Source organism: Periplaneta americana, chromosome 1, assembly GCF_040183065.1.
Source record: "Periplaneta americana isolate PAMFEO1 chromosome 1, P.americana_PAMFEO1_priV1, whole genome shotgun sequence".
In the NCBI taxonomy this organism is placed as follows: domain Eukaryota; kingdom Metazoa; phylum Arthropoda; class Insecta; order Blattodea; family Blattidae; genus Periplaneta; species Periplaneta americana.
This window is the reverse complement of record NC_091117.1, coordinates 127,666,690-127,681,992: the sequence shown is the minus strand read 5'-3', so window position 1 is coordinate 127,681,992 and position 15,303 is coordinate 127,666,690. Positions and strand designations below refer to the sequence as shown.

At 36.8% G+C, this 15,303-nt stretch overlaps 1 long non-coding RNA gene across 3 annotated transcripts in view; it reads left to right on the top strand.

The window, feature by feature from the left end:
• Positions 1 to 15,303, top strand: part of LOC138700628 (uncharacterized) — a 901,578-nt gene that overhangs the window by 77,558 nt on the left and 808,717 nt on the right. For all 3 annotated transcript variants that reach the window (XR_011332403.1, XR_011332401.1, XR_011332402.1), the window contains exon 2: positions 14,210 to 14,435. This is a non-coding gene — a long non-coding RNA (uncharacterized lncRNA). The remainder of the gene's footprint in view (positions 1 to 14,209; positions 14,436 to 15,303) is intronic.

The following is a 15,303-nucleotide window of genomic DNA, read 5'->3' as shown; positions in this document are numbered from 1 at the left end:
TGTTTTTTTTTTTGGAAGCTAAGACGAATATTATAAGTGACATTGAACGTGGTGTTTCGCAAGCGGATGTAAGTCGAAGCATAGTTTAAGTAAATCAACTATGAGTAACAGTATACAATGTAATCCATTCACAAAAATGAAATATTTTAGTTACTGTATAGGCCCTAGTATTTTATTTTTTGTTTTGTTCACAATTTCATTCATTCCTGTCATTTAAGGTTAGGGGAGAGACACTTCGGATTTATCTAACCTCGGATATAGTGAACGAAATATGCAAGTCCTCAGAGGTTCACTATGTCCGGAGTTGACTGTACTATTATTATTATTATTATTATTATTATTATTATTTATTTTTAGTACATCAGTCATAGTCCTTTCTCAATTATTATATACCTAACTGCAATGCAGTTTGGGGGTACAAATATATTTTGAGAGTACGCTAGCAAAAATGATTGAATACCTCTGATCTAGAACACTCTATCACCTCTATATAGACTGCTAATATTTGCACAGACCGCGAGGAACGCTCACCATGGAGGACAATCGATTCGATGAGCTACGAACACAAGTGGTGCACTATTTTTCGAAGCGGAGATAATAATGAATGGAGAATTGTGGAGTATGTTGATGGAATGACGAAGGAAAAATGAGAGAACCTTGACTTTGTCTACCACTAATACAGTAAAACTACACCATCCTCGCAATTTGAATTCGTATCCTCAGTCTTCGTGAGTCAATACTCTGCCAGCTGACCTACAAAGGCGTCTTTGTGTCAATATAAAAGTAAATAAAAAAAAGATTAAGAACAAAAGTATTTATTCTAAAAAATATTCTAAATGACTTTGGGTACCCGTGTTTCGTAAAATAGCAGTTAATATTAATGTATAGAGATGGTGTTACAGACTTTTCAAGAAATTGTGTTGTGTCTCAGATTTTGTATAATTTAAAAAAAAAACTTAAAGCTGTAGTGTGTAACAGAATCGCATTTCCACTTTATTTTACAATCTACTCACCGAGTAATACAGGGTAATTCATAACCTTTGCGACAAACTCTGAGGGGTGATAGATCTAACAATAAGGAACCCTTTTTGTTAAACAACTTATGTCTTTTGACGCGTCGTTTGGAAGTTACCGTTGAAAATGTTTTTGCACTGGCGTACGTCAATTTTATTTTAGTTGGTTATTTAACGACGCTGTATCAACTAGTAGGCTATTTAGCGACGATGAGATTGGTGATAGCGAGATGATATTTGGCGAGATGAGATCGAGGATTCGCCATAGATTACCTTGCATTCACATTACGGTTGGGGAAAACCTCGGAAAAAACCCAACCAGGTAATCGGCCCAAACGGGGATCGAACCCGCGCCCGAAAGCAACTTCAAACCGGCAGGCAAGCGCCTTAACAGACTGAGCCACGCCGGTGGCTCGTACGTCAATATATATGAGAATGTGTGCACTCTTGTTTGTTTGTTGAGATGTTTGTAAGAGAAGAGAAGGGTTGTTGTTTGTTTACGTTTAATGTTCAGTACCTTTTCCTTTCAGCTCAGTCTAATCATCAATTGAGAATGGATGTCTACGCGGTCTTCCACCAATGCACCGGGGACGAAGCAGGGGCGTATTTTGCGGACTACCGGGGCTACCGGCAGTAGCCCTAGGAAATTACAAAAGAAAAAGTTTATAATATAACATAATGTAATAATTTTGTATTACCGTATTAGTTTTACCACAGTAATTAAAATTAAAGTAATTGTTACATTTATATGCGCTCTCTGCTCTCGAAAAGAAACAAGTTGTCAAGGCGGCATCACTGGAGAAACCGCTGCTGCGAAGGGTAGCCTGTGACCGTTCCGCTCACGTCGCACAACTGCCCGTCCCCCCCCCCCTTTCTGTTTCCATCGTGCAGTGTAGGCGGGTGAGTTGCCGCTCTCGTGATCGGTTTCTTCGCAGGCGCGAAGCAGCAATACGCTTAGTACGCTAGCTCATGAATGTGATTGTGTTCTTGCAGTGCATTATTTTAAATCTGTGATTTGTTCGAGTGTCTAAGAGTTATATTAATTGTGAATTATTAAGTTTTTAACTTCCCAATTAAGTGATATTGTGAAAAATATGGCAGAACAAGTTTCTGGAGAGGTTTGTGTTGAAAATGACTGTGTAATAGAAGGTTTATTAAAAGTGCCTTTTAACCGTCGTACATAAAACGAGAAAGTTGAAATTGTGAAAATGGAAAGACCAACTCCTGAGTTAAATTTGTCCATGGACGTAAAAGAAAAACAGCGAGAGTACACACGCCATTTCACTTCAACATCATATGGTAAGTGGAATTGGTTGTGTGGTACTTCTAAACTGTCTAAACTATTTTGCTGGCCATGTTTGTTATTTAGCCGCGAAACTAATGTGTGGTCAAAAGAGGGGTTTTCTAATATGAACTCCCTTCGAACGGCAGTCCTAGAATACGACAAATCAAAAGCTCATATTTGTAGTAGCATGAACTTTGCAAACTTTGGGAAGACAAGAATTGATTTACAGCTAGATAAGCAAAAAGCTCTACACATCAACCAACACAATGCTCTTGTGAAAAAAAATCAGGAGATTTTACTGCATCTTATTAACGCAGTCTGCTTTCTAGGAAAACAAGAATTGGCTTTTCGGGGTCATAACGAGAGTGTGGAATCAGACACTATAGGAAATTATATTAAATATTTAAGTTCCTTAAGTGAATTTGACCATTTACTGGTCAATCATCTTGATAGTTCAACAGTATTTCGTGGTACTTCTCTCGCAATTCAGAATGACTTAATATTTGCTATAAGTGGGGTTATGATAAAGAACATAAAACCTTTTGTGGCCATTGTTGATGAAACAAGTTACTGCTCTAATCAGAGTTAATTTTCCACTGTTTTAAGATACGTCGACAGTACTGCCAATGTTTAAGAACGGTTTATAGGATTCACAAATGTCAGTTCGGGCAAAACTGCTGCTGCTTTGTTTCAGCATGTGGAAGGTGTTATAGCAGAATACAATGTCGGCAATAAGTTAATTGCACAGACATACGATGGTGCTTCAGTTATGGCGGGAAATATTAATGGCTTAAAAACAAAAGTTCAAGAAAAATATCCTCAAGCACTATTTGTCCATTGTTACAGCCATGTTCTCAATTTAGTTTTGCAACAAACTACTTTATCCATTCCAGAATGCCGCATTTTTTTTCAAAACACTATCGGGTTTAGCTGCATTTTTCTCATCATCTCCTAAAAGATCAGAAAAACTCAAGGAATTTATGAAAAAGAAACTCCCAAAAGTAGCACCAACTAGATGGAATTTTACATCTCGGCTTGTAAATACAGTAAAGGAATACAGAGAACAACTGACTGCTTTCTTTGAAAATATCATTTGTAATGACTCTGAAGAAAACTGGGATGATGATGTAATTGTGCAGGCTCAAGGATATTTGTATTTTTTCACACAGTTTCAGAATATATTTCTTCTTGAAGTCTATGCTAGTGTGTTCGCACATACAGATGTGCTCTACAATATTCTTCAGACAAAAAGTCTAGACATAACATACTGCTTGCAAGAGGTATCAAAGTTAAAAAAATACTATATCCGAGTTCAGACATAGTGGGTTTCCGTCCATATGGAGTAATATGGAAAATGAAAATTCTTCAGACAATACAATGGAACACCATTAAAGCGAAGAAAAGGAGATGATGAATTGAAATACAGGCAGCTGTACTACAGCATACTAGATCGTATACACATGGAAATTACTGACAGATTTTCTGATTATGGAAAGCTTCAGTTCACACATCTTCTAGATTCTCAAAAATTTTCTGCTTATAGAGAAAACTTCCCGAATGAGGCACTAAACAAATTATTTCAGTCCTATAACAGTCACTTTGATCAAGTACGTTTGAAAAATGAATTAAGTGTAATATATTCAGCAGAAGTCTTTGATTTTTCGAACAAACCTATCCATGAAATATTATCTGCCATATATGAAAACCAGCTGAACCAAGTTATTCCTGAAGTCCTTAAATTGGCAACATTAATTGTGACAATACCAGCTACGTCAGCATCGGTAGAAAGAACATTTTCTTTGTTGAAGAGAATAAAATCCTACTGTAGATCAACTCATATACAAGAACGTTTATCCGGCTTGGCACTTATGTCCACTGAAAAGTCATTTCTACAGAAACTTCGCAAGCGGCCCAACTGTAATTTCAATGACGAAGTCATCAACATATTTTCGTCCCAATCAAGACGTCTGGAATTCACATCTAAATAGATAAGGAATTTTATTATAGGGTTTTTAAAATATATTTTGTGTAATAATAGGGTCAGTGGTAGCCCAGACCCTTAAACCAGTATACGCCACTGGGACGAAGAGACCCATTGTCTCGAAGGCGCTGATAAAGTGTGGTGAGTAGAGATGGGATAAACTGTTCGACTGTAACTGTTTCATGAACGAAGCTGTTCAAAATAACAGTTTCGTAAGAATATGTTTACAATGTCGGTGCCAAGTGTTCCAACTGTTTCAACCTCTCATCTGTTTGAGGAACATGTTTCAAAGCCCTTCAATTGTATTAGATCAACTTTTCAGTGTATTATAACGACGAAAGTTACTGTTAAAGGTACATAAATAACTACAATTCAAAATGATTTTAGTACAAATGACTCATAGAGTCCTAGGAGAGTTTAATAACGACAAGACATTAGCCGATAATATTTTCCCGTTATGTTAATAATTAACACTATGTTTGGGCACCATGAACGTATTCTCCATCAATGGGCGGCTAATAATAATAATTAATGTCACATTTATTAGGGAATTTGATTCGTACAATTAAATTGTGCTGTCCTACATAGGCTATTGTTGCACAAAGTTCGTGTGGAACATCGATATATCTAATTTCGATTGGAGGTCGATTATAGCGCTACACGTGGTCTCTGCAGACAGCAAAGAACAGGAAAGCTGTTTAGAAATTGAACTGTTTATCTCTTGGAATCCTGTGGAACGTTGAAGTGATCACTGGAGCAGTGTAACACTATTTGGAACAGTTGGAACAGGTTATTTCACGAAACTGTACATGTGGAAAGCTCTTCTTTCGTTTCCGCGAGCCTCCCTATAACACATTATCATGTCGTCTAACTCGGGAAAAGTGTAGACATCCATTCTCAATTGATGATTAGACTGGAACATTAAACGCAAACAAACAACAACCTTCTCGTCTCTTACAAACATATCAACAAAGAAACAGGGGTGCACACATTCGTATATATTGACGTACGCCCTCGCAAAAACATTTTCAACGGTAACTTCGAAACGACGCGTCAAAAGACATAAGTTGTTTAACAAAAAGTGTTCCTTATTGTTAGATCTATCACCCCTCTGAGTTTGTCACAGAGGTTTTGAATCACCCTGTATAATGATACCTATTTTAATTCAGAAGAATATGTTACTTTTGATGTTAGCTGCAGTATGTCTATAAGTTACGCGCTCTGCATCTTCCATTGTTCCCTTACCGACCACAGCATAATAAGAACAGCACATTTCCAGACGAAGGGCGTTGATCGAATCGAAATGTCTTCTTAAATTGCGACTCGTAAGAAGCTGTTGTTGGATATACCACGGCCGGCTGAGAGGTTTTCTTTTTTAGTAAATACTACAGTATACTCTTCCCCACTGCTCCCAGCAAACACTGAGGTCGCTGACAGCTTGAGTACTGCAGCTCTTCAGGTTCATTCATTCAACTGTTAATGAATAACAGAATGAGACTCAATGTTCCCCACAGAGATTCAGAAAAATACACACACATACTCTTACAAGTTACTACGAGACCATTTTGAAGGTACAACTTCTCTTTCAGGTTAAATTACATTTCCTGTACGAGTATTTTGTGCATGTACACACTGTTCTCATGGTAACTGACTGCCAGTCTTCTGCAAGCACGATGTTTCTAAATTGTTCTTATAGGGATGTCTACAATGTTGTAAGACTTGTAGTTCGTTATTTATATTGATTATATTGCTACCACATATTATATTAATACTGAGAAGCTACTAGGATTTTTCTTCGTATGCTAGTTCGATTTGCAGTATCGGTTGAACGACTTCATAATCTAAAAATTCGGTGCCATGAAACTGACACATTTTCTCTTTATACTACAGCAGTGATGTCAAAGCAGGCGCATTTTTCTGACCTTGACGTCGTGCGCGGGAATCAAGCGCAAGGTATGGAAGGAGGAAGGATTATGTGCAGTAGTGGCAAAAAAACCGGACCGATGGAATAATCAAAGTCCCCGAAATGACCCACTGCGCATGCCACGCCCGCAATCACAAGATAACGAGTAATCTATTGAAATTGTTGTAGTTTCGACTGCTGACATAGCCCATTTCGAAAGCCATTAGAAAATAAGCTGGTAAAATTCATATTCTGGGAATAATAAGTTAATTAAGTAGAAAATATCGCTGCAATCGGAAAGTATTAGGAATAAATTTGAATAAGGAACAAAAAAGTTTCCTTCCCAGGCAGGATTCGAACCACGAAAGTCTTAGTTACCAGTCTATCGTACTCTGGAGTGAACAAGGCTCTGAAATCAGCTACAAGGGTCTGTCTAGTTTTTTTTGCCACTACTGTTTATGAATGAACAGCCTGTTAGATTAAGAAAACAGTGGTGCACAAACTTCAAACGGGATTTGAATTTTATGTTGTTATATTTATATGGCTTCTTTCTGTCTGAGATTATATATATATATATATATATATATATATATATATATATATATATATATATATATATATATAGTGTGTTTCAAAAATACGGGGCATAATTTCAGATATGTATTTCCCACATGTAGACAATCAAAATAGTTTATTACAACATGTGTCCGGAAATGCTTCATTTCCGAGTTATGGCCTTCACAACATTGAAATTCACAGGAACGTTTTCTTTCCGCAGGTCGTTGTCATTACAGAAGATGTTCAAAATGTCCACCTCCTGCTTGAATACAGACCTCACATCGATGTCTCATTGACCTGCGAACACGATCCCAAACTGCAGGAGTATTGCGTATGTCCTCAGAACATGCCACAATTCGATTCCGAAGGGATTCCAAATCAGGCACCGGAGACGAATAAACCAATGATTTTAAATGGCCCCACAAGTAGAAATCGAGAGGGTTCAGATCAGGTGAGCGTGGAGGCCAAGCAATTGGGCCACCTCTACCTATCCATCGATCAGGAAACCTTCGATCCAAGTACCGGCGAGCCGTACGACTGAAGTGTGCAGGAGCGCCATCATGCAAGAAGTGAATGTGTTGACGATTGTTGACGTGTGTCGGTACAAACGACGAGCCAGCGCAGCATTGCCGTCCGCCTTACCGTACATGAAGTGTATCTCTGCCAGCTCTTGATTTGAATACATGTCGCACAGTCTAACGCCTACACAACATTGAATGTAACCTTCGCCTCGGAATGAACTGTCAGAGTGCCCTCTTAATGTCTCCTTTGACGGCAACGACCTGCAGAAAGAAAAACGTTCCGGTGAATTTCAATGTTGTGAAGGTCATAACTCGGAAATGAAGCATTTCCGGACACATGTTGTAATGTACTATTTTGATTGTCTACATATGGGAAATACATACCTGAAATTATGCCCCGTATTTTTTAAACACCCTGTATATTGTCTGTAAAACAAAAGTACTAACACAAATGTCTTAATATTGGAGTTGTGTTTTAAACGTAACATAATAAAGAGTTAAGAAGGAATAGTCACATAAATTCCATAGCAATACAACTATACTGCACTAAGTTTCTGAAACACATCATTCATAAAGAAAAAAGATACTCCAAAGAAAGAGACTGAGTATGACATAATAAGTTGGAATAATTGATCTTGATGGTATCTTTAACTTTATAAAAATAATCAGTAAGTAATCAAAACAATAGTATAGTACAAACCGAAGTTACCTAGGTATATCTTTTAACTGTAACTAATACTACATAACAAAACTCTTATCGCATTCTGCTTTTAAGGTGATATTGGTGCGCAACTTCTATCATCAGATTATTAAATTATTTTCTCGAATTCTGCTGAAACTATAGAGCTGACGTTTTACCAACACATGGGCACATATCTTCTGTTTATGATGCAACAGTAGTAGCTTTGTTAATTCATTTCCTTACAAACATTTTCCATGTGAATATTTTCAAAATATTTAATACACTATCTTCAGTAATACATATGTACGATATATTAGATTTACGAAAACATTGTTTCAGTACCTGTATGTATGTATTTATTCACACTGCAATGGGTATATACCCGGTGGCAGTGGTAACTAATTACACTCAATAATGACAATAATAAACTTATTAATTAAAAATACAATTAATGATAATACTAATAATTAATACTACTACTACTAATAATAATAATAATAATAATAATACTAATAATAATAACAACAGGTAATATACTAAATTAAATGAAACGATCACTTAAAATAACATTTGAAATATTCTAATTTGTATCTTAAAACTAAGATCGAACTAAAACCCACGAGTATATGTTCATATCTGCACAAGTACCTTTCAACATTACACTCATTTCGCTGTCAACTCACTCACTGCACTGGAACTACGACACATTTCACTGATTCTATCCTGATTTCACTAACACTTCAAAAACATTTCACTGTTCAAATACTTTGCACTGCCACTATAACCTATACAGCTTCACTGACAGGAACACGTTTCAGTTACACAGCACACTTCACTGACACGACATACTTCTTCACTGATACAACACACTTCACTGACACAACATAATTCTTCACTGATACAACATTTCAATAACAACATATCATTTACACCCTTTAAGTACTGTGTATAATTACCGTCTATTAGTAAGGTCCTTAAGCCTATTTTAAATACATTTTTGGTTGTTGGTAAAGCCTTTAGTAAGTCTGCAGGTAAAGCATTCCAGTCCCTGATAGTACGATTGAGAAAAGAAAACTTTCCAGTGTCCGTCCTCTGCCTTCTTTCCCTCAATTTATATGAGTGGTCGTTCCTTGAAGAGTAATTTGGCGGCTGCAACTTATTTTTTATTTCTTTCCAGGCAGGCTCACCTCTGTATGTTTTGAACAGTGCGCATAATCGAATTCGCGTTCTCCTGTCCGTGAGTGTGTCCCATTTTAATGGTGAATTTTTCCGACAACACTTAAGAGCCCGTTTTTGAATCTTTTCCAGTGTCTTAATATGTTCTAATCTGTAAGGATCCCAACATGCAGCACCATATTCCATTACTGGACGTACTAGTGATTTATATGCAATCTCTTTGGATTTATCAGAACCTTTTCTTAGTACCCTCATCACAAAGTGTAACGCTTTCCATGCTTTTCCCGCTGTGTCTGTAACGTGTTCCCCCCAGCCGAGATCGCTGCTAAATGTTATTCCGAGGTATTTACATTTGTTAACTTCCGGAATGGTTTCACCCCCTAACGTATACGATGCGACTATTTTATTTCTTTTCCTTGTAAAGCTGATGGCTTTGCTCTTTAGAGAATTTATTTTCATTTTGTTGGCTATTGCCCAATCATTTATTCTATTGAGGTCATTCTGGAGAAGAGTAGTATCTTCATGACTTTTTATTTCCCTGTATAACATACAATCATCCGCGAATAAGCGAACCCTAGATAAGATATTAACTGGCAGATCATTTACAAAAGCCAAGAATAGAAGAGGCCCCAAGACACTCCCCTGCGGGACCCCGGAAGTAATTTCAATTGGGTTCGATAATTCCTCCCCTACCCGTACTCTCTGAGTGCGACAAGTTAAAAATTCCTTGATCCACTGGAGCACTCTGAAGTCAATCCCCGTTGATTGTAGTTTAACCAACAATATATCGTGTGGGACTACATCGAATGCGCGTGAAAAGTCAATAATCACTGCATCTACTTGGCTATTGGAATCTATTCCGTCTTCTAAATCCTGACATACCGTTACTAATTGACTCTCACATGAATAGCCCCCCCGAAATCCATGCTGACAGTTATGTAACCAATTTGAGTCATCCCAATGCTGCCTTAGATAAGCTGAAATCAAGTGTTCCATCTGTTTGCAAACCACAGAGGTAAGGCTGACCGGTCTGTAATTTTTTGTATCTGAGCGAGACCCTGACTTATAAATTGGCACCACTATTGCATCTTTCCAATCTCGCGGGACAGTACCATTGTTAATTGATATTTCAAATATACGCACTGTAAGGCTACTAAATAAACATTTTTTTTTAAATTAACATGGATACAGTTTTAATAAGTTCTCTTCCCTTTATCCATTGAATCAGTGCTGGCCATCCCTGTATATAGCTCGACCAAGCGGCATATACTACCTCACTCGGCTGTCGTTTTCCTTTCCACTCTAAAGCGCTCAGGCTCTCCTGAGATCTAAAGCGCGCTTGCGCCTATGGGCACCAGTTGACATGATTGGTCTAAGAGGTGAAACATTTTTGTAATGTCATATGGACCTCATATAAATTGAGTACCGTTTATCAAAATAAATCGTAATCCGAAGGTGCAATATCAGGGATGGATACGGTGAAACTTAGCGTCTTGATTGATGGACTGTAGTATTGTTATGTTCCTAAACAGCTGTCTTTTGGTTGACTTAAAACGGATACCGATTATGCCAAATATGATAGAGTTTCTGGGATTACAGTTCAGAACAGCAGTTTGATAATCTGGAATAAATTCGTAATGAAACATCCTTTCGAAATTTCACCAATCACACAACAGAATTTGTACTCAAAGCGTTTTTGTCGAACCAAACATGGATAAGCATTGCTTTATTTTGCCTGGATTGTGTAAAAATATCAATTCAATTTTCGTATAAAATACTACAGTTGCTAGGAACACAGTTCGGCATCGGCGGCCAAACCATCTGGAATACATTCACTATGAAGCTCACCTTCAAGATGCCACCAAACACAGAACACAATTTTGCACCCAGAGTAGTTTTGTCAAACCACACACGGATATTCTCTGCTTTCTTTGCATGGATTATGTAAAACTGTCATCACCATTAATCGTGTGTGCAGATAATAGTCCACAATCAGTAACCTAAAATATTTATGGCAGTAAACGGCAGACCTGGACTCTTGCATAAATCACTTCGTCTAGATATTGTGGAGGTCAGTTAGCCTATCTGTAGACTGGAGTAGTTGTAAATGGCAGAATAAGTTATTATAAAAGTGTAAGTGATAGTGAGAGTTCTTGGCTGCTTGATAATGAATGATTCTTCATCCAATTCACTACGCGCAGTGCTGTCATAATCAGATGGCCACTTACATAATATTCTAAAATTTATTGGAACTGTTGAACCATATCGATGCAATGCTTTTACGCACTACTCTCCAACTAGGGTTACCATGAGACGAAATTCTATGGAATGCAAAATAAGAGGATATTGCATTCTATGGAATGCAAAATAAGAGGATATTGCTGAAAAAAGGAGGACTTTTGAAAAATTGGTATGAACAAAATTAAAGATGAAAACAATGGCTCACCTTAGTTTTCTCACTAGTTGCTGGATCAGTAGTACATCTGTACCCTACTTATCGGTGGAGTCCACTTTGTGCACAAGAGTCCGAAGAGACAAACTTATATCTTGTAACAAATAACTATGGAATTATTCACAGGACATGTCCTTGAAATTATAATATATCACCATGATGATACCTCTGACTGTCTCCGTTAGCATGCGATTTCGTTCTTTTGTCCATTGAGAGATATTAGGAAAAATACTCTCTCATCACTTCCATTGTGACTTGGGATAAATAAATAGAATTGACATATTTTTAAAAGTTCTGAGAAAGTTTCAGTGCTCGCAGAACTATTGTAATTGAAGAATTTGCAGCATTGTTTATCTAAAGTTAAATCTTTGTCAAAATTAATTTGATTGGCATATCTTTCTACATTGCAGAATAAAATTGATAAAATAGCTCAGAATCATGAATAGTGACATTTTTAGAGTAAGAATTCAATGCATCTCAATAGGTCATCATATTTTATGTTTTTTATGTTCTCCAGCTTCAACCATTGAAAGCAGTTAAATTCTTTCATATATTTTCACCATTTGTTTAAATATTCTATGCATAATATTGCACATTGTTCAATATTCATATTAATTCTAGTTGAAATGCGAAATGTCGGACATTTCAATTTTTTAATGCCTGCTGGACAAGTTAAAATGGTTAAAAAAGAGGACATGTCCTACTTTTGTCGGACGGATGGTAACCCTATCCCCAACCTATTAAACGATTTTAGTGGTTTATAATGAGATTATAAGTATATTTCTTCCAGAATAAATAATCAGAATTACCGTTAAATCAGAAGGTTGAAATGTAAGTTGCAAAACTAATATTGTAGCATTCGTCCACACATTGCAAGGGAGATTAAGAGGTGGTGACGGCTGATCCATTCGAAAACGAGACGTATGCCTACCTGCGCATTCTTTTTGTGATGATTCTTCTGTGCTTGAGGCGATAAAAGTTTAAACTGAAGTCACGATGGAAGATCAAAGTAGTTGCTTAAATAACAGTTTACTACTACTTTTTCTTGCGATGTACAGGATTGTTTCCGATCTCTGATAACGAATTTGAATGACATCATGTGCGTCAGAAATCACACCGACAACTGAATTGAGGCGAGAGGTGACAGACTAGTAGTGAGTGATTTTATGATCAGAATGCACAGTGTATCATAGTAGCAATGCCCAAGAAAATCGAGCCTTTTGGGAGGGGTACATAACAACCCTTTCCGATGCCAAGTACAGTTACGTGAAAATCATAGGAGCCTGCAAAAAATGTGGTTTCGTTATTTCCAAGAAAGGCATCTTGTGTGTACCTAATAAGATTGGCAAAGCTCGGATGGGATTAATTCCAGAGTGCAAAAAGCAAGCAAATCCACCCTCCGTCACAAGTCGCCGCACCCCACGAGATGATACAAATTAATTCCATTCGAGCTTTACCAATCTTATTAAGTACACAGAAGTTGCCTTTCTTGGAAATAACGAAACCTCGTTTATTGCAGGCTTCTTTTATTTTCACTTACCTGTACTTGGCATCGGAAAGGGTTGTTATGTACCCCTCCCAAAAAAGGTTCGATTTTCTTGGGAATTTCTGCTGTGAGTCGCCGTGCACTCTGACTATGAGATCAATCACTACAGGTCTGTCACCTCGCGCCACAGTTCAGCTGTCGTGTGACTCCTAACGTACATGATGTCATTCAAATTCGTTATCCGAGATCGGACCCTGTATAGACCTACCCTTTCATGTAACTTTATTCTATGGAAGATAAAACAATAACGAAACAATCGTTCTATATGTAGAGTGTTGTTAATTTGAAGTGAAGACTAATTATTTTTATTAAAACTATATTTAATTTTCTCGTTATTATAATTCATCCAATAGTTTAGGAAAAATCACGGTGCACACTACAGAGTAAGAGTCTGTCAGCGAACACAACAGAATCTTGTCAGTGAAGCTACCTATTTAATTTGTTTTTGTTAAATAATGTAATACTAGTAGTCGAAAGAGTTCAAGGAACGAATGTGTAAATATTGAAGACATCTCAAAACTCGACCACTTTACGATGATTTTTGCACGTCATTCTTTCAATATACGTACCGTGAATTTTTTCTGGTGTGAAAAACTTTTGCAGTAAGAGCTTGTATAATATCAAGACACACACTTAAAACTGCATACATTATTTCGTCAAAATAGTAAATTTTCGAGTGATGTGTACCAAATAGTGTAAATTAGTTTACTTTTATCCAGCTGTCTATATCAAGTGATTACTCCAATTTAAAGCTCAATTCCGATTACACTCTCATTTTTTACACCGAAAGCAAGTAGAAGCTTCTTTAATCAAAGACCATCCTTGCTTCAGAATCGATGATATGGTTTTTGATTATTAGTTATTGGTACCTCGGTCGACTGATGACTTCTTACCGAAGTGACTGCAATTCGATTCATAGCAGCTTCCCTACGATTTGTGCTGGACAAAGTGGATGAGGGACAGGTTTCAATTACTGTGTCGGTTTCTCTTGCAACAAACGTTTCCTAATAATTGCTCAATTATCTCTCAATCAGAATATCACAATACCTGAATGAGGATTTGTTTTTTTGTATACGTCTCCTTTTCTTACAGAACCTGTAAACCAGGGGTCATCAGCACAGAGCACGCTGGGGCTAGCATCTCTTACCCGCTGAAAACGCAGCGAACCATAGTGCACTGCGTAGCTGCTAGTGGGTATGCTCTCTATCTCTCCCTATTGCACGACGGTGTACATGGGACGGCACGGCGTACCTGTTGCACATTTCAGCGAGTGCTGACGACCACTGCTGTAAACATTCTCCCTGCTTTGAATTCAGAGGTATTTTCATTGTTTTTTGACATGTCTTGATCTCTCTTACTCTTTGGGTTCTACTAGTAAGGAAATTTACAGAACCTACATTCCAGTGATTAATAAAATCTAAAAATACAAAATAATTACGTAAACTACATATTTTGAGATAGAACAAAACAGAATGTGTAAAATAAATACAGATTAGAAACCAAAGGCGAAATAATTAAGTACCTTTTCAAGTCCATTGAAGAGGACAAGCAATTTATTAAAACCTAATTCGTTGTTGTTGTTGTTGTTATTATTATTATTATTATTATTATTATTATTATTATTATTATTATTATTATTATTATTATTAATTCTTGGGAAATGTCCTGACGATTTATCGCATTATTGTATGATTGTCTTGTTTATTAACTCATTTAGAATTCGTTCCTTTTAAATTACTTCTTATTGAGTCAGTTTTGTATGGCCCATTACCTTAGCCCAATGGTTCCCAACCTTTTTTGACTGACGACACACTTTACTGAACGCCCACGATATCGCGACACACTTATTTGATTTTAATAATAATAATAATAATAATAATAATAATAATAATAATAATAATAATAATAATAATAATAATAATAATAATCTTTTTTTCTGGAGGAAAAGGTGGTGGAAAACTCTGTAGAATATTTTATAGCGGACGGGGAGATGATTACTGTTCACTGCACGGGAATTTTGTCATTTTTAACCTCCTTTTCTCGTCCAACTAAGACTTTCAAGATCTAAGAGGAATTAAAAGAAAAATTATATTAAAACATACGTAGTTATTCACACATATTTCGGTTCCATGATGAAAAATGCAATTCGAATATCCAGTGTTGTAGATAGGTAGGTGTTAACACGC